The sequence below is a fragment of the Lycium barbarum genome, chromosome 9 (assembly GCF_019175385.1).
Source record: "Lycium barbarum isolate Lr01 chromosome 9, ASM1917538v2, whole genome shotgun sequence".
Lineage (NCBI taxonomy): Eukaryota > Viridiplantae > Streptophyta > Magnoliopsida > Solanales > Solanaceae > Lycium > Lycium barbarum.
This window is the reverse complement of record NC_083345.1, coordinates 94,520,982-94,544,851: the sequence shown is the minus strand read 5'-3', so window position 1 is coordinate 94,544,851 and position 23,870 is coordinate 94,520,982. Positions and strand designations below refer to the sequence as shown.

The window sequence follows — 23,870 nt, the reverse complement described above, 5'->3', positions numbered from 1 at the left end:
GCTAAAGAAGGTCCAGACCGCTGTTGAGATCCGGCTTTCGAAGTATATGACTAGCCACAAGGGCTGCGAAAGATTTTAAACACCACCAAGGACAAAAGCCACAAAGGTTAAGAAAATCCGAACACCATGAGGGCAAAATAGTTTAGCCACGGGGGTTTTAAGGTTTTGAATGCCAAAAGGGAAAATATTAAGCCACAATGGCTACAAAATGACTGGAAGTTGCCACAATGGCATATGTTTGTCCAGAAGGGTCATAGTAAAACAATACAACATATCTGAATGAGAGGGTCAAAGCCAAAACAAAGGATGGAAGAAAGACGATTCGGCCGAAGGTGCCATATCTGTCACTTGCATCATTTCTTCTCATTTTTCCAAGAGGGCCATTGCACGTTTATTTCATGCTGCCAAGAGGGCCATTCATGCAAACTGCCAAGAGGGCCATTCATACAAACATGCTGAGAGGGCCATTGCACGTTTATTTTCCTGCTACCAAGAGGGTCATTCATACAAACTGCCAAGAGGTCTATTCATACAAAAATACCGAGAGGGCCTATGCACGTTTATTCTCCTACTGCCGAGAGGGCCATTCATACAAACTGCCAAGAGGGTCATTCATAAAAATTACTGAGAGGGCCATTGTACGTTTATCTTCCTACTTCCAAGAAGGCCATTGTATATTTATTTTCCTGCAGCCAAGAGGGCCATTCATACAAACATGCCGAGAAGGCCATTTATTTTAATTGCTAAGGAGGCCATTTATTTCAATCGCCAAGAGGGCCATTGATACAAACATACCGAGAAGGCCATTGATACAAACATACCGAGAAGGCCATTTATTTCAATTGTTGAGTAAGGCCATGCGATATAGCAAGACTACAAAGCAATGTAAAACCGGTCATGAGATCACAGTATTCGCCCCCCCCCCCCCCCCAAAAAAAAGACAAAGCGGTGTAAAATCGGTCAAGAGACCGCAGTGTTCACTTAAAGGACAAGACGATGTAAAATCGGTCATGAGATCGCAGTATTCGCCCCAAAAAGACAAAGCAGTGTAAAACCGGTCAAGAGATCGCAGTGTTCGCTTAAAGGAAAAGATGATGTAAACCCGTCCAAATGACCGCAGTATTTGTCATCCAAAAATCGACGTTACTCAGTAGATGGAAGCAGAGTTTTAGCCGCCAGATAGATCGGGTTGATCAAATCAAATCCAGACAGATTACGGAGCAAACGTGGAACTTTTTCTTACGCAGCCGGTCGAGATAAGGTGCCCATGAGAGTCAAGCTCTCCGGCCAGAACTTGGAAGATCACTCCTTACCATGCTCAGCAACACAAGATTGTTTATTTGCTTATGTGCTTTGTTTGTTTTCATTATTCCATAACCGGGCAGACACACACCGGAACACACAAAGGCATTCCCGCATAAGGGATATCCTTTTCTTCCGATCGAGTCGAACTACAAGTGACTTGATTCCCAAGAATAGGGATATGTAGGCAGACTCAATGCCAGAGAGTCAGTCACACTCCTGCCAATCACACCAGACTTCCCAGTTTGACAGCCGGAGAATTTGCTTTAATCTGCAGTTAGAAGTCATAGTTGAGTCAAAATATAAGTGGGTTGAATTCTCATGAAGCTTGAGATACGTAGGAAACCCAGAAACCAGGGTCTGGCCATATATTTCAAAAAGTGCATAAAAATGAGGGGGAACATGACTTGGGTCAGTCAATAATTAGGGTTGGTCAAATTTCGCTGCTCGAGAATGGACCCGCCATCCCCTCATTTTTGACCTCCCATAATGTATTCTAATTACTCAAAGGACTTGAATATTAAATGGGGTAATATATGTCTTTCTTTTTAGAAAATCAAAATGATTTTATAAACTATGCAGATAATATTTTACCTTTATTGTTTGGTAAACTAATTTCTATAATAAATCATTTGGAAATTATTTGACAGCAGTTAATGATGTATTTTACTAATTTCAACTAGAAAAATAGTATAAAATAGCTATTTACTTAACTGTGCAATGATCAAAATTAATCAGCAAATATTTACCCCATTTTAATTCAAGGAAAATTGACTTGATTGAAGTAAATAATCATTTTGACCCCCAAAATGGTATTTCTACATACACCATTATAATTAATAACTAATTATGGATATATTTGTAAATTATTTATTATATGTTTAATTATGGCTGCAATTGAAATAATCAATTAGTTAGTCAAACAGGGCTACGATTGAAAATAACAAATTCATGCTTTAATTCAATTAAAGCCAGCCCTGTAAATTTGATTTTGTGAAAAAAAATTAAGTTAATTGATTATTTAGTTTAAATTAAAATGCTTAGTAATTAATCCCTTTAAATTTTTTGCCTACTCATTAATTTGCATAATTCGTCCCTTATATATATAATCGGGCCTGCCTCTTCTTTTTTCAAATGGACCGAGTCAATGCCATTAAGGCCGACGGTCCCAAGTCTGCGTTTAAAGTGGTAAAACCCCTTAATCTTTCTCATTTTTCACAGGACAAACGACCCTTAGCGTGAGAAGGGTTTCCCTCTTGAGGAAACCCTAGCCGCCATGGCAATCCTCATCTCTCTCCTTGTCATCTATGTCGAATCTAGCAAAGATGAGGGTCCACCTAGGTTTTACAGTTGTAAGATTGGTCAAGAATGGCAAGAGCATTAAATGCTCTGCCATTTCTCACCTATCACCACCCAAAGATTCACCCTAAACACGGTATAGTTCCTTTTTCTCTTTGCTTTTTGTGAATCAATAGTCAAAAGCTCTGAAAATCCTTAATGATTTTGTTTACATGTGTTTGAATATCGATTTTTCATTGGTTCTTCGAGAACCAGTCGGATTGACCTTCCGTAGGTCGAATCTGACCGTTAAATCGTTGGTGTGTTTGTTTCATAGCCATTAGATGTGGCGGTGAGAAAAGCAAACTTCAGATTTGCTATACTCTCATATCGTTTGGGACTAGGGTTGGATAAATTTAGGAGTCCTATATAAAGAACCCCACTTCTACCGAAAAGGGGAGAGGCCTGCAATCTGAAAAATCTCACTTTTGCAAAGGAACTCGAAATACTTAGGGTTTTGAAGTATTCAACACCCTTAATTTTTTGAGTTCGAGTTTAAGTTTAAAATTTTAGTTTTTATATTCTTGTGCGGTGAATATTGGTTAATTTGAGATTTTGAGGAGAGCATTAGAAGTCTTCCAAGTTCCATTTTGACCTAAGGCTGTATAAAAAGAAGGTAATCTTCCTATCTTAGTATTTTAGTTTCTTTGTATTTTCGTTCTTGTTTAATTTTTTGCTTGTGTTAGATTAAGTTTGTTAAGGTAATAGATTAGGATTTAATAATGAAATTGCTCTGTCTTTATTCAAGTGATTGCTTAGGGTATATTTAGGTCCGTCTATTGCTGTTTAATCACTTGTCATTATGTTTTAGTAAAATTACCTTAAATTTGTCATTTGTTTGACAACCCATGCCTATTAGTGATGGTTGAGTTCATTAAGTAATGTCTGATCAGGGTAAGTTAATCTATTTGGTTCACATGATTCTATAAGACTGATGGAAAGCTTTGGAACCCCTTGAACCTGCTCACTGGTTTAAATCATGATATAAACTTGAAAGCTATAGATTGTTGATCATGCACTAGGTTTGATTTTAGCTAATATGTGTCTTGAATGATTGATTATTCTATATTAGCCTAACATAATTCCTTTGTCATCAACTTCTCATTGTATTAACTGGTTGTATGTGGTAGTTTGCTATGATGTTCTTGATTGATGTCTTTGACTTGATAAGAACCATAGATGGATTTACTCACTATTTGCAAAGTCACTATGTGATAGTAGTAGATTCATGTTAATCCTTAATTGACTATTGATAAAGATTTCAGTTAGATCTCTTAAGTATGATTGAAACAAATATGTGTTTATGTGAATTTTTTTTTCTTGAATAGTATCATGTTATTTTTTTTTAGAGGTACCTAGTCTAAAACTTGTCTAAAAAGAAGAGCGCAAAAAAGTATAAAGATGTGGAGGTTCTTGCCTAAGTCTACAACACATTCTTTTTATTATTTTTTAAAGAAGTCTATTTGGGGCCATATAATTCTGTACAGATTTAAGACTTGTTTAAGTAAGTAGTAAGTACAGATTATGATATCCACATAAGGTTATATCAAGTGTAGTTACAGGTTGGTAATAAACCTTCCCTTTTTAATAGTTTAGGTTGAGTCTATAGTTTGTTTGGGTTTTCTGCACAGCCAGTTGGGACTTGTTGTGATTCATGGCCATACTGGTGCCTCGATTGAAAAATAATGACTTTCAAAAAGAGGTTATTTACACCTATTAACTAAAAAATGGTCCACTTAGGTCCAGAATTTGTTTCAAAAACATAAGTTTCCATTTTTCTCTCACTAAATGATTAATTTGAAAGTTGACTTAGGTATTTTGAATCCGGTACAGTTGAGTCAAATGTAAAACTGTCTAGACCTTTGATGGGCTTGCTACATAAGTAGAATGGGTTAATTTGATTAAGTTCTAATTTGATAAACACTCTGTCTGATCTTTTGTTTGTCTGTGGTAGTGTCACTTGTTCATTCAAGACGTAGTGGATTATTTTGGAGTATCAGCTATAGTCTAGAAATTCATATGAGGATTTGCTATAACTGTTGGTTCATGAAAGCCTTCTATAGCTATACTAGGTCTATTTCTTAAAACCTCTGAAGGGAGAGATATTGATGGTTTTCATTAGTAGTTTTCTACACTTGAAGTTGACTGGGAAAGCCATTTGATAATTTGCCTTAATTAACAATTCAGAAAACTGGTTATATCGTCATGACTGTCTACTTTTTTCTTAATTATCTATAAGAGATTTGCTTAAATATTGATCTAATATGATTGTGCATACTGTTTGTCCCTGTGTAATCATGGATTATGTCTATTTTTCTCTATTGTTTGACAAAGCGTTGTAATAATGTGCCTAATTTTGTTTCAAGTTCTAATATTACTAATGCTTAAACTGCAACCTATTAGATACTTAGTTAATATACTCAAAATTCTGTTAAGAAGCTGTTTGGGGTACTAATTAAGTATACATTACTTTTCCTAGTATACTATAACTAATCACATAAATGAAAAGGTGATTTAGCACTTGGGGATTAAGCTTAAGCTTTCCCTGATATCTACCATGCCTAGGGTTCACAGAAGTCCCTTGGATCTTGTGTGACATCAGGAATAAGAAGGTGAAAGTTTTCCCTTTTTTGTGCTACTTTACCATCTCTATGGGTGTGTATATCCATGGTATATTGGCTGGAAAGTATGTGTATTTTACTTTGTGGGCAAATGATTTTATAAGTTGTTTCATTCTATTTGTATATTTGGGCATGTCTCTTATGTTTGCTTCAGCCCATGAGAGTTGATGTGTCTCTAGTAAAATTTTCTTTAAGTGGGGTGAATAATTTATTTATACGACTTAGTTGTGCTACATGTTTCTTTATTTAAATGCAGCTTTTTTAAGCTACTTTCTAATTCGTGCCTCCTTTTTCTTTGCTTGCATGAAATCTCATTATTTGGGACATTCCTATTGCGTAAACTCGTTGGGCCAAAGGCCCAATATCCCCTTTGATCGAGTCTGTGGAGAAATAATAAAAAGGGAAGCGTATATATATTTGAAGTCCCAGCCAATGGGTGAAAATGGCACTGATGCGCTTGGGTAGGCCCATCAATTTGAAAGAAATACACTTCTCCCTCTCTTAACTTTATTTGTATATGGACGTGTTGTATATTAAACACGTGAAATAGTGGAACCCTTATGTACGTTAGAACTAAGGAAAATACGCCGTATTTTAGGAAAATCGCCTAAAAGTTTCTTTTCAAAACTTATCACTTTAAGATGGCATAAAACAGAATTTTGTAATGTCAAACGGATGGATTTTTAGACGTTAAAGATTTACTAAAGAGCTAAGCGTTTTCAAGATTGGTTAAAATGGTTTTGGACTTTTGGTCCTTAGCAAAATACATTTGGAACCTGATTTGGGCCTTAAGCTCATTAGCAAAATACCAATTGCTTAAATGGACTTTGATGCATAATTGAACTGAGGATTGATAGATGAAATTGATGCAATAACTTTGTTGTTTTTCAAATTTGGGGCTTATCACTTGAAGAAAGACATCAAACGTGGAATATTTTAAAAATGCAAAAGTGGCGAATTTGAGGTTGTTTTCAATGGATATGAGACTATATGAAATTTGGGGCTTGAGGTTTAAGATCCGGGCTTATTTGAAAAAATGAATGTTACACCTCGAAAATTTTCCCGTTAAGCGTACAGTGAATAGGCTAACAAGGATATAGTGTATACGATGTTGTGGAGACGAGTGGTAACATTCATTTGATTGGTATCGAGGTGTTGAAAACCTGTTAAGAAGGTCCCGTAAGGATCGGAGATTAAACGAAGAGACAAAATAAGACTCAGTGAACTGGTGAATTATACGGTAGGTTATACGGACCGTATAATGGTTTTACGGTCGCATAATGAACCGTTAAAGTGTCACAGAAAGAAGTTGAGGAAAAGTGGGTTTTACGGTAGATTATACGGACCGTATAAAATTATACGGCCCGTCAAATGAACCGTCAAGTTGACACAGAAAGGGGTGATCACTGAGCCAGTTTTACGGTCAATTATACGGACCGTATAATGGACCGTATAATGGCATCGGGACTGGTTTTGTATTTATAAAAATATGATCCAAGTTCATTTTTATTATTTCTCCTTTTCACTACACGACCCAATCTCTCTCTAGAAACTTCCAAACACTTCCAAACCAAGAATTCAAGTGAAAATCTAGATCAATAACACCCAAATTCATGAAATCAAGAGTGTGAAACTCCTCATAGTTCATCTAAGTGAAGGAATTCCAAAGAAGGTGGAACTAGGATTTTGTCTAAGTGAAGTATTTCAACTCAAGACTTGTTCAACCATCATCCGAGGTAAGTTTCATGATCGTTTCATGTTGTTTAAGGTATTGGAAGGCTTAGATACTTGAAACGTAGAAGAACATAGAAAGTGGGTCATTACTGAGTGAATAGTGACATAATTGAATGATAGTGGAATTGAATCATGAAAGTTGAAGAGTTGTGATTATGAATACGTTATAATGATGTTCATATCATGAAACAAGTATTAAATGCGTGAAAACACAAAGATGAGTTATAAGGAGAAATATGGGAAAATTGGAGGACAATGGTGGATTTTGCTAAATATACATAAATGATGATTGTTGATTGTGATATTGTGAGTAGTATTGTGAATGTTGGGAGTTGATATAGAACATGGGAAAGGTAGTATAAACAAAGGAAGTGCTGCCCAAGTTTTCCTAGAATTAACGACGCGCTCTTGTAGTCAATCAACTAATGTTAATTCGAATTCTCTCATGAAGGTAACGACGTGATATCGAAGGAGAACAAGTGAGCGATAGCTTAGTTAAACGACCAAGGTATGTGAGGCTAGTCCTTTCCTTCTAATGGCATGAATCCTATAGTGTAAACTCTTTACCCTCTCCATGAGTTCCCATTTTCCGGAAAGTTAAAAGCCTATATTCATAAATGTCTATATACGATAAGCGATACGGTATGATGATGCTATAATGATAATGATGTTATTTATTGCCTACACTCACCTTATGTGCTAGTTCCTTTAAGGTGAGGCAGAATGTCAGTAATTGCTCCATAATGGGATCGGGGGATCACGACCTTAGGTCACCCCGATAGAGTAAAGATGATCTTGAGCCTTATGCACGTACAATGATAAGATAAGCATATGATGATAAGCATATTACTATAAGTATTTTATGATAAGCATGACATGAACATTTCACACCGTGCCTACTTGGCCGGGCAGTCACCGCCAAGGCGGGCAGCTATACGGATACACCATGACCTTTTGGCATGGGCAGACACCACTAGTGGGCGGCATGAGATGGTACCCCGGACGCGGGAGGCCTGGACGCGGGCTAATGTTATTGATTATCACAACGTTCCGACATGGACGAACAGCTTGCATATTATGCATATATGACATGATGATGAGTATGAGGAAGACAACATGCATTACTTCCCTTATGATTGTCAATCAGATCCAGATGTTTCATATTGATATTCTCATTATATTATTGATGTTTTTCTTCATTGTTTATGCCTCTCATACTCAGTACAATATTCGTACTGACGTCCGTTTTCTTTGGACGCTGTGTTCATGCCCACAGGTAGACAGGGAGGTGGGCTTGACCCAGGTCCTCAGTAGCTGTCAGCTGATAGAGAGAGCACTCCATTGTCCGGAGGAGCTTATGGTTATTCTTTTGGTACATATGCATATTTTGGGCATGACGGAGTCTTGTTCCGTCAAAAAATGAGTATGGACTAAATGATTTGGACCAAGTTGGCTTTGGGCCTGATTTAAGGTTGGATGGATCTGGTTATGTGGATTATGGTTCAGGCTTATTGGGCTTCACTAAAATGGACTTAACAAAATGGACTTATATATATATATATATATATATATATATATATATATATATATCAAAACGGAAATATATCCCATATTTTCTTATAAGTATATCAAACCCGTAAATACTAAACACATTTCGTTACGACTAGAATAGTAGCGACTCTACTAGGGAGCTTCCCGGGTGTGTCCTGGTCCTGGAACGAAGTGGGTTGAACGTTTACGCGGATATTTTCTAAACCAAAACCCCTTATTTATAAGGGGCTTTTTGCCGAATTTTTTCTACAAAGGAGATGATGATGTAAACATGAAAATGCTATACCTTTTTGAAGAAAAACTTTAACACATAAACAAATAAATAAACCTTACAGTGAAGCTCGCAGGTTAACCGTATTCTACGGATCCTTAATACCAGGGTGCTTAAAACCTTCCCTGGGGGATCACCAGTACCCTTACCTCAAACTCTGGTCCAAAAGACTTTTCCTCGGTCTGAAAAACTCTTTAATCCCGATTTTTCCTAATTATCCTTTTGAATAAATTAGGTGGCGACTCCAAAACACTAAATATCCAATTTAGGGCACCAACAACCACAAATTACTTTTATACCTTAACCCGCGTAAAAGCGAACAGTAACAACCACCATCCCACACAACGTAAACCTCAAGTTGTAGCTGGATACTGAACTTAGTCACGCGTCCGAATCAGGAAGACACATCTAGTACCATACCAAGCCATGTCATAACAAAACCGCTCGTATAAGAGTTTAGGAAATGAGTTTCCATTATTCGTGGGAGAATAAGACAAAGAAATTCATATACTAATTGGAATCGACTAGATACCAATTTGAATGAAGCAGCATGAAAGAAAGAAAGAATTAGAAGTTTTCTAAATGTCCTATAGCTTCTCACAGATATACGTAGCTCATCGCACCGATTCACAAAACTGTACTAGAAATGCTCTTGTACTTGTAAGACCGATAACATAGGGCTCTGATACCGACTTGTGATGATCCAAAATCGCTTAGTCATGCGGGCACCTACCATTTCCCAACTTGGTAGGTGAACCCTTCCCTTACCCAAGATGCAATCTATCAAAGCGGAAGAACAATGTAATAATATTAAATCTTAATATCAATTAAAAGAGAATAAGTGCGGAATACATCTTCTACCCGAGGCATCTGGTCTAAGTCAGCACAAGAGCTACTAATAAACACATATGTCTGCATATATAACAAGAACTATCTAAATGTTCCCATACAAGGCTCATAACACCAAAAGGAATATTGTCTGGAAATAGATGACAAGTATACAAAGAATAGAAACTCGGGCTGCAGATCTGGCAGTAGCTCACCCTAAGTCTCTAACAATGCCATCTCGGGAAACACTCTCGAGGATCAGAAATAGAACCTGTAATAGACTCTGCACTCAAAAGAAGAGTACAACAAGAGTTGTATCAGTACAAACAACAGTTACTGAGTAAGCATCATAGGGCGACTAAGATTAGTTCACAGATATAAGCATAAAATCAACAAGATAAGCAGATAGGAACATAGTACCCAAACCAAGGTCACATAATATCCCATAACCGAATAATAACCTAAGATGAAACTTCTAAACCACATGTCTGTCGAATCTCAATAATCTCAAACGATAATCACAAAATCAAGTTCTGAACCTAGGCAGAGTCACTACTTTGCAATCTGACCTACTCCATAATCCAATCTATGCCACCACAATGATACGAACAGACCATACCAAATCAGACGTGAAGAGCCATATGATGATGCAGAATAAAATACAATGTTGTGCAATGCAATGCAATACATTGGCCAAATACCTCAAACCTGTACACATATTCTAAAGGCATTGTTCGCTGAATAGTCATGACCCATAGGGGACCCAAAAAGTCCATGTACCCCTTGCTCCTGAATATACCTTGGATCACGAGTTCATAAATAGGCCACATCCTCACCCCCTGTCAAATGTGCCTCATGTATCATCATCAGTACCAAGTCATAATTCGAAATTATTATACATGTGAAATGAGAATGTATGCCATGTATGATTTCATCATAATTATACAACACGATTATAATCTCATTATCCTTCCTTTCTTCGATGATAAATGAAATAACAAGAGAGAAATGAGTGCAAAACGTATCACAACATAGAAATTAAAGCAACAAGCCTAATCACAATAACAGGTCAACAAGCCACAATCAACCAGCCTAATAGAATACAATCCCAGATCACCATAGTACAAATAAAAATACACCATCACAATGCGTAAATAGCGGCGACAAGCCTAAATAGTCATAAGTCATACCAACCTAGGTAATATCCAACCAGACATCATGTCCGAAGACCTAATCATGCTTTGTCCCGACAATTCTACACAATATATACGTTTCGCTAATCAAAGTCTAACTAAGGTAAGCCGTAACCTACCTTAACTATTGAACAGGAGCCACAAACTATTCCACACGAGCCTTTTATTTTTGAAGCTCTTAAGAATGATGGTAGTCTAGTAAATAACATCGCAAGTAAGTAAATGACCGCGACAACCAACTAATCGAACAAGAAATCAATTCGGAAAACGTTACTCAAAATACCCAGAATACCCCTAATGAGTCACTAGGGAAAAATGGGAAATTAAGGGTGAAATTACCTTGCCCATGGTTCTCAACAATCATAATCCTTAAATTCATGGGTTTCTAATCACATTAGGCCCTTCAATTTCATCAATTTGTCAAAACCCCCAAATTTGGGTAAAACCCTGAGTCTTATAAATAGATTCTTTGACTATCAAGCACTTCAACCCTAGAGTGTGTTAATTTACACTTCTAGATGATATAAATAGTAAGTTAATCAACAATAATCAATTTATACTAAGGGTTTCATGATTAGAAGCCTAGGTCTCATCACCCACCACCATAGGACCTTAAACCACCATGGAAACTCAAAGAAGAAAGGTAAATAAGCAAGATAATAGGTTGGAACTTACCCCTAAAGATGATACCACCAAGTTTCTTCAATATTCGCCTCCCCAAGCTCTTCGAATTAAGTTTTCGAAGGTTTGGAATAATGATTCGAACTTGGGCATTACAAATAGTGGACTGGTCCCATCGATCAACTAAGGTGGTATAAAGGATCAGAATGGCGGTCCCGGCCTAGCAATCAAGCCATCCGCCATGGTGGAATTTCATTAACTGCAGGTCCTCGCCATAGCGGGCTAGGATCCATCATGGCGGTCACGCTATGGCTGTACTGGGCTCGCCATGGCGAGAAGATCAGCAACCAAAAAATCTTTTTTTTTTCACAAGTCACTCCCAAAATCCCGACATCAATTCGAGGCCTACCGGACACAAAACAAATATGGATACACATATAAAAATACGCTACGAACTCACCTGTAGCCTCAAAATTCCCAACAGAAGTCTAATTCACCAAGTCAACCGCTAAACGGAACAAATAAAGTTTCCAACCAAGTGCCCAAAACGCAACCAAATTCCTTGAGAACCAAACCATCCACCCCACCAAGTCATAATCGACCCTCCAGACCTCACCGAATTGACGAAATTTCGAAAAAGGTCCGTTTACCCAAAAGTTAACTATTGGTCAAACACTATCACTTAAAGATTTTAAATCCTTAAGTTTTCACAAGAAACGCTTTATAATATCGGGAATTGGTCAATAGGGACAAAATGGTCAAAAGGCACATAATTGACCGCCAAGTTCTTTCCATAATTCTGTAAATCCTAGTTGTTGTTGGAATTGCCCTAGAACATGTTCACAAACCTGTTTCATGCACCAAGTTGATCTGCCTCTGAATCACTGCAGTGCTTGAGATAGAACATGTTCATGTACCTGATCCACCAATCTCTTTCATTCTTCATCTGCCGTTGAACTGCTCCTGATATCTTGGCTGGAACATGTTGACATACCTGTTTCATATAACTGTAAGCTCTGTGTCTGCAACTGGTCTTCTCTACTTCTTTACCACTCTACCATTGATCACTTTTTGACTCTGATATGTTCTTGCTCTGCATTGGAACATGTTTTCAGACCCAGTTCATCTGTTTAACCTCATTTATGTGCTTTTTCTGCAAACCCTTTAGTTGACAATTTCTTCTGAACCTTGTCTTATGATAGCTTAAGTCACCTTCACCTGCTCTTCTCATGATCTTCTCGTGTCTAGGTCATTCATCCACTGCATTTGTTGAATCTGATGGAACATGTATTTGCACCATTCATTCTCTCTCTGATCTACTTCATTGCACTTGTCTTTGTATTGACTCATATACTTGCATTTTAGGTTCATGTATATGCTCCTTTGTAATGAAACATATCTATGGACTTGTTCTAACCATCCTGTGATGCTTGCCTTTTCAGACCTTTTACATTACTAAAGCCTCTGCTTTTTCTCAATCAACTGTCTAGCTTTGTTCAGTTGTAACATGTATCTGGACCTGATTAATTCACTGTACTTTCTTGCTTGGAACATTATTGTCATTTGCATTTGCTTTAGCATGTTCGTAAGCTAGTTTTATGGTTCCAAGTCTTGCTTGGTCAATCATCAAAACTTCACCTATGGCTTTATGTCAATAAATTCCCCCTTTTTTATGATGACAAACACTAACTGTGTAACCCGTTCTATCCATCTTATATTCCAGATTTTCTCAACGTAAACCATGTTAGCATGAGTCGAAAAATATAAATGCACAGTTAATTAATCTTCCCCCTTGTGACATCATTAAAAAGATAATCTCAGAGTGATTAGGCGATTTTCAATATTAAACCCATGGCACTGGGGCTATCACATATGCACAAAATAAGAATAGTCACTCATTTTAGTCAAAACATTCGAGTCACATATACGAGGCACGGATATGTACAATATGCAATGATTAGTCAAAAATATCCTTTTATTAGTATCAACGAGTACAATTCTAGTCCCTTGATTTCAATTACATTCATCAGATCATTTGACTTAACTGGGAGCTTAGATGCTAAGAATTTTTCTGGGGCACATTTTAGAAGGTCCTAACTAAAGGGTGTTTAGAGGCTTTGGCTACAAGGGTAGTTTCATTGGCAGAACAAGAGCTCATCTTGCTTAATTTATTCCCCTCATAATACCTTCTGGCAGTTGCAGCTCAATATTCCGATCATGCTCCATTCCTTACCCCAGGAAGATCTACCATTTTCTTCACATGGTTTTTCTTTATTTTATCATTCCTTATTTCTCCACGAAACCCTACGCCTTCATCACTCATTTTTCCCATTAAATTGAAAATGTCAATCTGAGCTAATCTTGGAACTTCAACTAGTTCTTTTTCTGGAATAGTCGTTGCTTTACTTATTCTTCACTCTCTCTCCCCTATTTCAGAGATTTTAACACATTTACCCTTTCTATATGCTCCAACTAATTTCCTTTTATCTTTCCCTTGCTCTGTAGTTATATTCATGTATATAATAGGAAGGAGTGGTTTAGGGAAAGATAACTGGAGAGTATATACTAAAATTGAGAGTTTTTATGAGTGTATAGGAAAAAGGTTACTCCAAGAATGTAGACATTTTAAGATTTTCGATTTGGTTTCAAGGTGAAGTCTTGGTGTGAGTGAGACATTTTCCCTATTCCTTTAATTTTTTCTCTTTTTATACTCCTAGACCCCTTTGTTAGCCTGGCAATGGTCCCAAGTAGCTTAGCTCTTTCATTGATCATGTTTTGACACTCCTCACTTAACTTTATTACTAGTGTCATGAGCTTGTCTCTAGGAATATCATCAACTGTCTAAGATCAAGATCACCTTCCCAGATATCTTTCTCAATGTCAGAGTCTGAATCTTCAATGGCTATGAGAGCTTTGTAATTTTCTTTCACCAATTCTTTCTTGGACCTTGATCTCTGTAGCACTCCGTAAATCTGAATTAAGTGTGGATATGTTAAATGAGTATTAATATGACATTTTAGACATGTGAAGTCCTATCGAGATGAATATGGGTGGCAATAGTTGCTTCAGAATCAAGACAAATAGTGAGGTGCTTCAGATTCAATAGAATGAGCTAAGTTTATGGAAGGTCTGCCTTCCAGCCTGCTTAAGTGAAAATCCATTATACCTTTCCATCCATATATTGTGGAACCCTAATGGATCTCTTTGCAAAAAGTTATGAGCGTTTTACTAGACATTGCGGAGTCTGCACGGCCAGCTGCGCGAAGACCCTTCAGGTGTGCGACCGCGTACCAGAGATAGTGTTACTGCCCTTGATGTGTAGTCAGCTCTATGGTTGGGCTTCCATTGTACGGCCGCTCACTGGGTAAGTAGTTTTAAAAGCCCTACTTCGTTCCCTACACCCCAAACACAAAAATTTCCTCTAGAAAGGGAAGCTCTTAACAACCAACTTCCTCCAAGGTCCCTCCATCATCCAAGGTAAGTTCTAATGATAATTTTAAGTTAATTTAAATTCTCCAACACCTTATTAACATGGTTAAACCCTTCAAATCAAGAGATAATCGATTGAGACTTCATTTTGGACGAAAGAACCCTAGAATCCAAATTCAAGAGAATTGATCGTCAAAAGGGTACCACCTTCATCCTTTAATTGACTATAGCTTTGTATTGATGACTATAGACTATAAGTTCATGAGATATGAGTTGATGGGTTCCATAGAAAAGCATGAACGGTTATTTGTTTGGGTTGTTGATTGTTTATTATTGATTAATGGAGTTGTTTATCTTTTGAGTGATGAAACATGATATTGATTATAGAAATATGAGATTGTGGAATTATCTAGGAGAAAAAGAATGGGTTGTTGGGTGTAGAAACACCATTGATGAGAGTTGTGGAGCTTTTTGCCCACCAAGTGTTTGATAAAATGCGTAGATGACCAAAACATGAGGATTCTTACTAATATTGAATCCCTTTGACTTGTACTGTTATGATTAAGGTTGAAAGGGTTGACGAACTTTGTATTGCACTCAACGGTTGTAATTAAGGTATGTGAGATTACCTCTCTCTAGATTTGGGAATGTTGATTATTCTCCCTACAATACGGTTTATTGACTATTACGATTTGCCTCAGAGTTATAGTTGTTCTTTAGTTCCATGAATAGTTGCAGAACCTCTATTCTCTAGTTTTGTATTTCATTCATGACTTTTATTCCGAACATTGTGAACTCAGAACGTAATCTAAATAGACTCGGGTTTTATACCGATGAGTCTCAGTCTAGAAACTCTGTATGCTTAGAAACAGTTAAGGCTTCAGGTCTCATAATCAGTTCTAGAATACATGTTGCAATTCAGTAATGTTCATTATTCCAGGGATCTCAGTTCTTTAATAATGATTGTTGTATATTGAACTCGTGCATTTTACCCGAGGGCCACCTTTGTGTTTTGCCTAAGGGCAAATCTTGTATTTTTTTCCCAAAGGCACAGTCTCATGTATACATATACTCGGCAAAGGCTATGGACTGTCGCACTTACTTGGCCAGGGCCATAGTTTTGTGCATTTATTATTGGGTCAAGGCCCCGCATATAAATAAAGGAAGACAGGGGATTCAGATTTAGAACAGGAAGTACTCATAACTCTACTTCTCTTGTTCATTTCAATTTACAGTTTCAGTTTCCGTTTCAACATTTATTACCTGTTTATTTATTGGGCTGCCCTTTCTTGAGCACCCCACTTACAGTTCTTTCTTTTATTTGCTTTACATACCAGTGCAATTCAAATGTATTGACGTCTTTTTTACCCAGGGCCTTTATTTCACGATGTAGGTAATGATTTATGGGATGACGTATCTACTCGCTAGGATCTCCTGTATCAGCTGATTGGTGAGCCCCGTTTCTTTCGGGGCCTTATAATTTATTTATAGTCTCTATAGCAGTTATAGACAGTCAGGTATGCTGGGGGCCTTGTCTCGGTAAACTGTCAGTTTGTAGTACTCTTCATTAGAGGCTTCATAGAATAGAGTAGTAGTCAGTCAGAGTCACAGGCTTGTATGTTAGCCATGTTGGCAACTTTGTTATACTTCAGACTTTGTTTAGTACCTCCACACTTCATGATTTATTCAATAAGTCTTTTAGTAGATCAGTATGTGTTAGTTTTATTTCCGCATTCAGTTTGTTTTGATATCAAATATTGATTCAACCAGCCAGCTGGTTCCCTCTATCACATATAGTCAGGCACCGGGTGCCGCATTACGTCCATGCCCAGGTTCGGGGTGAAACATAGCTTGGTATCAGAGCACTAGGTTCAAATGCCCTATGGAGTCTATGAAGCCGTGTCCAGTGGAGTTTCCTTTATATTAGTCTGCTAGCCACACATATAAATGCTTAACTACCAAGATATTCAGGATTGTCTCACTTCTTTCATACTCTAGATTGTGCAATTAGAGCTATACCTTCAGGAATTCTTCTAACTCATGCGTATTTCATTCCTTCCAGAAATGTCTACTAAGAGAAAGGCAACTATGAGCCAAAGGGCTGCCACTAATGCTACCCTAGAGGTAGACTCTCAGACTCAGGGAGTTCGCTCCAAAGACCAGGGATTTGCGAGTAACTTTAACCCTGAAGGACCGCAAAGAGATAGAATTAGACAGTTCTTTGACAGTAGGTCATCAGGGCCTGCTCTGTTTACCACTGGTGTTCCAGCTCAGGACGGTATGAGAAAAAAGGGCTTTCAGAATCCTATCTACAGCAAGTGCACATCATGTGTGGTAAGAGACACAAAGGGGTGTGCCGCTTAGGAATTTATGGGTGCTTTGGGTGTAGCCAACAGGGTCCCCGTCTGAAGGATTGCTCATCAGCGAAATAGGTTACCGAAGGTAATGAGGACAGAATTCAAGAAGAGGAGAAACTGCAGAAAGAGAAAGACAAGGAATTTAGCAAGAGAGCTAAGTCCATAGGCAACTTCAACCATGGGGAATCGCATGAAGGTGGAAACAAGCAGTTCTTTAAGAATGGGTCGTCAGGACCTGCTCTTTCTACATCCAATGCACTTGTTCCGAGGTCCAAGTTTAATCAGAAGAATCTAGATTTTAGAGCAGCAGACTCACAACCACAGGCCGGTGTGGGCTACAAAGGCCCTAAACACCCTACGTACAACAAGTGTGGTAGAAGGCACCCAAGAGTGTGTCGTTCAGGCTTGGATGGTTGCTTTGGATGCGATCAACAAGGTCATTACCTAAAGGGTTATCCTTCAACAAGACAGGATACTGGAGGCAGAGGTCGGAACCGCTTATATGTTTTAGCAGGTTGTCAGGATTCAAGGGCATCCTCAGACGTAGCCACAGGTATAATAATGATAGCTCTAATGTAAAGCCCAATAAGTCAACATGTTATATTTTTAGCCACAGGGGAGCATAAATTGATCACCACGGTTTTGAATAGAAAAGAGTCTATGTGCGAGTCATCTATGGTTCTGAAATGTTTTGGTATTGCAAAGTAAGGATATGTCCACACGGCCTAAGCACATGATTAAAAGAGATGGTGTACGACATGAAATCCATGAGCAGACGCTATCAAATTTCTAGGAATGGTTTTAGTTGTTTAAGTTTATTCAGAGCAGAACCAGAGAGTACGATGTTAGTAAGTTACTACAAGAAGTAGATACTACTATGAGATAAGAAGATGTGACATCTCCCTCTAGGAATTTGTGATTAAGTATTTACCCTACATGTGTATAGTCTAGCGTAAATTTGGAAGTGTATGGGAAGTTTGGGGTTAGGCACTTTAATCGTTCATTTAAGAGAGACATAACTGTCCTAAGTGTGATTCATGGCTGTAGTTCAGAAAAGATAGTATACAACCTCAAAATAGGATCAGATGATGAGGGAAAGCTAGAAATAACGTAGGCTATTCATAGCAGAATAGGAGAACATGAGGCTACCAAGTGGTTAGTTGAAGAATAGTAGGTAAGTCTTACGCAAATACAGTGACTTAGCAACTTCAGCAGAGCTAGTAGGGATATGATTAATTTCCTTAGTCAGGATAACACTAGTGAAGTGGGTAACAGTTTGAATCAATCCAAATGTGTGTTAGAATCCAAAGGGTTTACGTTAAATTCGAGGTATAGAAATTAGTGAAAAAACAAATCATCTAAGTAGTAAGAGAGCAAGCTACAGAAGAATAGCCTTTAAGAGTTATCAAAAAAAGGTTTCCCTATGATTGACAGTGTGAGAGAAACAAAGTCATTAAGATTGGGTATGACACTGATGAATACACTAGACCCCCGTTTATGCAAGTAATTCAGTTTTCCAGTAAGGGAGATCTACTTAGAAGTGAGTCAAAATTTAGAGTCGTCAATGTTATAAGATATGTAAACTGCAAAAGATCGGGAAAGTTAGATGGATCCCAAAAAGAGAGATAGATCTGCAAGTATAAGACCTTGCCCTTTGGTATAAGAGAGAGATGCGTAAATCGTCAGTAAGTTCAGTTGGACATTTGAAATCCTGTAGGGTTAGCATTAGATATGAAGAACCTCAGTTCAGTAATAAGGGCAAAATAAGACAATCTCCATAAGGAATGTGCCTCGCGTGTATAAGAAAATACGAAGTGAGTAGAATGATCGTCGATTGACTTGTGTCAAGTTCAGTTATTATCGATTAGGCAATCACAGAAAAGCTATAAGATCATGCCCAGTTATATGTCATGAGGGTAGTGCCATTACACGAGACTCTAATCTTTAAAGTACTAGTCAAGGACTTAGTGCACAACAATACTATGAGTATTTTCAGGAAGTACCTCAGAAATAAATCAAGTATTGGGAAGTTTAGCTCATGATTGAGGCATACAAGAGAACTATGGTGAGAGAAGTTCATTGTTTAGCAAAACCTAGGAGTTCAACTTTTGGGCCACAAAGATAGTGGTGTTGTTTTTCAGAACAGGGATGAACCCTCCTTAGTGGTCAAAGTAAAGGAGAAATAGTTTAATGATCCCTCCTTATTGAAGTTTAAAGAGGGGATTCACAAGAATAAATCCATGACTTTAGAGCAAGGGGAAGATGATGGTACTTTGAGGTACCAAGGCAGATTATGTGTTCCAGATGTAGATGAACTTAGAGAGAGGATCATGTCAGAAGCCTACAATTCTAGGTATGCCATTCACTCAGGTTCCCCTAAGATGTATCATAACCTTAAGGAGAATTACTGGTGGAACGATATGAAGAAGAATGTAACAGAGTAAGTGACTAAGTGTCCAAATTGTAAGTAAGTGAAATTTGAGCATCAGGAAGCCTGGTGTTTTACCACATAATACACATTCCTGAGTGGAGATGGTAAATATGAACTTTATAACAGGATTATCTTGCTCAATTCAAAAGCATGTTCAGATTAGGTAATTATAGATCTACTTACCAAGTCAACACGCTTCTTGCCAAAAACAAAATACAGATTCAACATAGGACTATGCTAAGTTATATATTCAGGAAATCGTCAGACTGCATGGGGTTCCAGTGCCCATTATTTCCGACCATAGTTCCCAGTTTACAATGAATCTTTGGAAATCCTTTCAGAAAAGACTAGGCACAAGGGTAAACCTCAGAACACTCCTTCATCCTCAGACAGATCGTCAAACAAAATACACTATTCAAACTCTTGAGGCCATTTAAGGGCATGTGTCCTAAATTTCAAAGTTATTTGGGATTATCACTTGCCTCTCATTGAATTTGCCTATAATAATAATTATCACTCCAGTATCAAGATGGCACCATTTGAATCCCGGTATGGGCGAAATTGTAGATTCACCTATTGGTTGGTATAAAGCTGGGAAATTAGAATTTGCTTGGGCCAGACTTGGTCCATCAGGCTATGCAGAAAGTTAAGTTGATTCAGGAGCGTTGAAAACAACTAAGAGTAGCCAGAAATCCTATTCGTATGTACGACGCAAAGATTCAGAGTTTTTTGTTAACGATTGAGCGGTTCTTAAAAGATTTGTCTATGAAAGGCATCAAGTGATTTAAGAAGAGAGGGAAACTAACCCCAAATATATTTGGACCATACCAGATCCTGTGAAGGATTGGCCTAGTGACTTACAAGCTAAAATTAGTGTCATGTTATAACCTTCATGTTTTCGATATTTAGACATTCATCTCAGCTCAGTGCTCAGACATTCATGTCAGCTCAGTATTCAGGCCTCATACGATAAGCTCCATGTTTTCAGTATTCAGTATTCAGTTAGTTCATTAGTATTTCAGTTCAGTATATATTCAGTTCGGTACTTATTCAGATCAGTATCTCATCAGTTCAATATTCACGTGTTCATGACCAGTTCAGCATTCACGTATTTTCGTAAAGTCTCAGAGTCAACTATAATTATAATCAGGACATGTAAAGGATCCCTAAGGGGAGATAATGTAACACTCCGTAAATTCAAATTAGGTGTGGATATGTTAAATGAGTATTAATTTGACATTTTAGACATGTAAAGTCCTATCAGGATGAGTATAGGTTGAAATAGTTGCTTCGGAATCAAGATAAATAGTGAGGTGCTTAAGATTCGATAGAATCGGCTAAGTTTATGGAAGGTCTTCCTTCCAGCCTTTTTAAGTGAAACTCCTTTGGGAATTTGAGAAAACTTCAAACATGAAAGTTGTATCACTTTGAAATACCTTTCAATCCATAAATGGTGGAGCCCGAATGGTTCTCTGTGCAAAAGTTATGAGCGTTTTACTAGACACCGCGCAGTCTGCGCAAAGACCCTTCAGGTACTAGACATTAATACCCTTGCTGCGGGGTCAGCTGTGCGGTCAGGCTTTCAGCTGCTCGGCTGTGCACCGGATAAGTCGTTTTAAAAGCCGTACTTCGTTCTCTACATCCCAAACACAAAAATTTGCTCTAGAAAGGGAAGCTCTCAAGAACCCAACTTCCTCCAAGATCCCTCCACCATCCAAGGTAAGTTCTAATGATGATTCTAAGTTAATTTCAATTCTCCAACTCCTTATTAACATGAGTAAATCCTTCAAATTCATAGATAATCAATTGAGACTTAGTTCTGGACGAAATAACCCTAAAATCCGAATTCAAGAGAATTGATCGTCAAAAAGGTAACACCTACATCCTTTAATTGACTATAGCTTTGTATTGATGACAATATACTATAAGTTCATGAGATATCAGTTGATGGATTTTATGGAAAAGCATGAACGGTTATAGGTTTAGGTTGTTGATTTTTGATTATTGATTAATAGTGTTTTTTATCGTATGGGTGATGAAGAATGATATTGATTATAGCAATATGAGATTTTAGAATCATCTAGGAGCAAGAGAATGGGTATTTGGGTGTAGAAACACCATTGATGAGAGTTGTGGAGCTTTATATCCACCAAGTGTTTGATCAAAATGCTTAGATGACCAAAATATGAAGATTCTTACTAATATTGAATCCTTTTGACTTGTATTGTTATAGATTAAGGTTGAAAGGGTTGACGAACGTTGTATTATGCTCAAAGGCTGGGATTAAGGTATGTGAGGCTAACTCTCTCTACGTTTGGGAATGTTGATAATTCTCCCTACGATATGATTTATTGACTATTACGATTTGCCTCAGAGTTATAGTTGTGCTTTTCTTCCATGAATAGTTGCAGAACCTCTATTCTCTAGTTTTGTATTTCGTTTATGATTTTCATTCTGAACGTTGTGAACTCAGAACTTAATCTAAATAGGCTCGTGTTTTATACCCATGAGTCTCAGTCTCGAAACTCAATATGCTTAGAAACGGTTAAGGCTTCAGGTCATATAATTAGTTCTAGAATACATGTCTAAGTTCAGTAATGTTCATTATTCATGGGGTCTTAGTTCTTTAATAATGATTGTTGAATATTGAACTCTTGCATTTTTCCCGAGGGCCACCCTTTATTTTCCCCAAGGGCAACTCTTGTATTTTTGCACAAGGGCATAGTCTCATGTATACGTATACTTGGCCAAGGCCATAGACTAACACACATACTAGGCCAAGGCCATAGTTTTGTGCATTTATTATTGGGCCGAGGCCTCACATTTAAATACAGGAGCAAGGGGATTGAGATGCAAAATAGGAAGTACTCCTGACTCCACTCCTCTTATTCATTTCAGTTTACAGTTTTAGTTTCAGTTTCAGCATCTATTACCTTTTTATTTATTGGGCTGCCTTTCCCGAGCACCCCACTTACAGTTCTTTCTTTCAGTTGCTTTATATACCAGTGTAATTCAAATGTACAGACCTTCTTTTTTCCTAGGGCCTGCATCTCCTGATGCAGGTAACTATTTATAGGACGACGCATCTGCTCGCTAGGATCTCCAGCATCAGCTGATTAGTGAGCTCAGTTCTTTTGAGGCCTTATCATTTATTTTAAGTCTTTATAACAGTTATAGACAGTCAGGTATGCTGGGGGCATTGTCCCGAAAAAACAGTCAGTCTTTAGTACTTCATTAAAGGCTTTGTAGACTAAAGTAGTTGTTACACCTCGGAATATTTTATGCCGTTGCATGGTAAATAGACTAATGTAGGGTAAGAAGTATATGATGTCCCTACAAGTAAGAAAGGTTACTTGGCGATTTTAATTAAGACTCCAAAGACATTCGAGACAAGAGAAGAAAGTTCGTTGAAGAATGTAAAGTATAAGTCGTGCTTTGGATGGGGTTTGTAAGTACCGAGCTAATGTTGATTTAATAATGTTTTGAGGAAAAGTTATAACGCTCCTTAGATTGTTAATGAAGTGTTAAACAAGTACTAAGAATGTTCCATAAGGATTGGAGATCAAACAAAACGACGAGATTAACTTCAGAAAAAATGGGGTTATACGACCACTTATACGGTCCGTATAAGGGGTTCGTATAACCTTACAGAAAAGGGGATTTCCCTGATGGTGAAATACGATCACTTATACGGACCGTATAGTGGTCCGTATAACTCCCGTCGGGCTGAATATTTTCCAAGTATAAATATATGTTCCCACTTCTAATTTCTCATTTTTCCAACTTCTCCACTTCTCTGAAGACCTCTAGATGGTTCCACATATGTCACTAACATAAATTCAAGGGAAATCAAAGATCAATACCAAAACTAGTGTAATCAAGTGCAAGAATGCTAATGAGGATTGACGGAAGCTAGAAATTTCTTTGGAAGTGGAGCTAGGGTTTTCTCCAAGTCAAGCAAATCCATCCAAAACCCATTTCTTCACAATCAAAGGTGAGTTTTATGTTCATTTCATGCTATTAAGAGTATTGAATGGTTGAAAGACTTGGATTATGGAAGAAAGTAGGAAATGGGTTACAAATATAAGAATAGTGGTATTATTGAATAGTAGTTTGATAGGAATCATGATTCTTGAGATGTTATGAGAGAAATCTTGTTGTAAACGATACAAATGATGTTAGAGAGGTATTATA

The 23,870-nt window shown here is 37.6% G+C and overlaps 1 long non-coding RNA gene across 1 annotated transcript in view; it reads left to right on the top strand.

Annotated features, from left to right (window-relative positions):
• The first annotated feature begins 2,440 nt into the window (after positions 1 to 2,440).
• The window catches only part of LOC132609086 (uncharacterized), a 35,693-nt gene continuing 14,263 nt past the window's right edge, over positions 2,441 to 23,870 (top strand). Inside the window, exon 1 of the long non-coding RNA XR_009570679.1 lies at positions 2,441 to 2,737. This is a non-coding gene — a long non-coding RNA (uncharacterized LOC132609086). The remainder of the gene's footprint in view (positions 2,738 to 23,870) is intronic.